The sequence below is a fragment of the Poecilia formosa genome, unplaced genomic scaffold (genome assembly GCF_000485575.1).
Source record: "Poecilia formosa unplaced genomic scaffold, Poecilia_formosa-5.1.2 Scaffold197, whole genome shotgun sequence".
Taxonomy (NCBI): Eukaryota; Metazoa; Chordata; class Actinopteri; order Cyprinodontiformes; family Poeciliidae; genus Poecilia; species Poecilia formosa.
In genome coordinates this window covers 314,311-315,686 of record NW_006800136.1, presented here as the reverse complement: position 1 = coordinate 315,686, position 1,376 = coordinate 314,311, and the positions used below count along the sequence as shown (strand labels likewise).

At 36.0% G+C, this 1,376-nt stretch overlaps 1 pseudogene; it reads left to right on the top strand.

The window, feature by feature from the left end:
• LOC103148106 (neprilysin-like) overlaps positions 1-1,376 on the top strand; it is a 73,736-nt pseudogene that overhangs the window by 60,122 nt on the left and 12,238 nt on the right.

Here is a 1,376-nt window from a genome sequence, read left to right as displayed (position 1 = left end):
CAAACATGCATGTTTGCATTTGTGTGTGTATTTGGTTAAGTGAGAAGTGACACATGGCTGCTCTGAACATCCAGCTACGTATCTGCTTCCCCCATTCCTCAAATTCATGACCCAGCATAAAGTGTGAGTTGAAAAACAGCTGCCACATATTTTAGTACAAACATGTATACTTCATGACAAAAATCTCTCAGCAGGGAGTGCTGTTACATTAATATGCAACCATAATGAACTTATTTGATTTTTGATGCAACCCTGTTTTAACTCTTCGTTTAAACAGTATCTGTACAGAGGAGGATTTAGGGCCTCCTCTGACTTTAATCTCAAAATTCTGACTTTTCTTGTCTCAAAAAAAGTCTTTAAAGCAGATGGGCACCAGGAAACTCTTTTGCTCTCCTATTAATGAATGGGTGTCTTTGGAAATTCCTCAGCCATTATAAAGCTGGCTTAAATCCAACATGTTCCTCCAGAAAGTTTGTTTTCCTCATCCACAACTTGCATCTTGGTGAGTGAAATTGTTTCCTCCGAGGTGCCCATCTGCTTAAAAGTCACAACTGAGGAAAAAAAAGAAACAGAATTCTGAGATTAAAGTAATTAATCTTTTTCATATAGATGAATACATTATAACTGGAAGAAATTATTTCCAGGAGGAAATTTGTATAGCAATTAGATCATAATTTATAAAGCATATATTGTCCTGTGGGAAGAAGTTGATCAGTCATCCAGATCACCAGACCATCTCCTTACACAAATACTTTGTCCAATTATTAGTGATCAAGAGATCAGTGAACATGTACTAGAACATTAATTAATAAATAAGCACTCTAAGCCTATAAGCAACATGTTTCTTGTTTAGCTCTAGTTTCAGCTGCTCACCATGCATATCTGATATAAATACATCTAAGTGGAAGCTTTCACTGTAAAACTAAGTTGAAATAAGTGATGGTGTATTGTGAAATTTGTACAAACTGCATGTGTCCACACACAACAATCTCCCCTAAAGGCTTGTCGGAAAAATCTGTGTGGTCTCTGCCAGTTTGTGGCAAACCACAACCTTTTTAAAAGGATTGTGCAATGAGTAAGCAAGGGGTCCACTAATGTGACGAGATGAGGGGTTTTTGGGTTTTTTCTTGCTGTGGTCTCAGAGTAGGTCTCAGTTCATTTAATTCTTTATGTGAAGCAATGCATTTAAAAATGTGGAAACCCTTGGGGGTAACATTACAAAAAAAAGCCTCAAGGAAAAAAACAAGTTTTTTGTCAAGCACACATTGCTTGTAATGCTAGTTTTAAAACAAGGTATAATGACATTAGTGTCGATTAACCTAAGTTTTATATTTATATAAAGTTGTTTTTCCTTCTCTTGGTTGTAAGATCATACT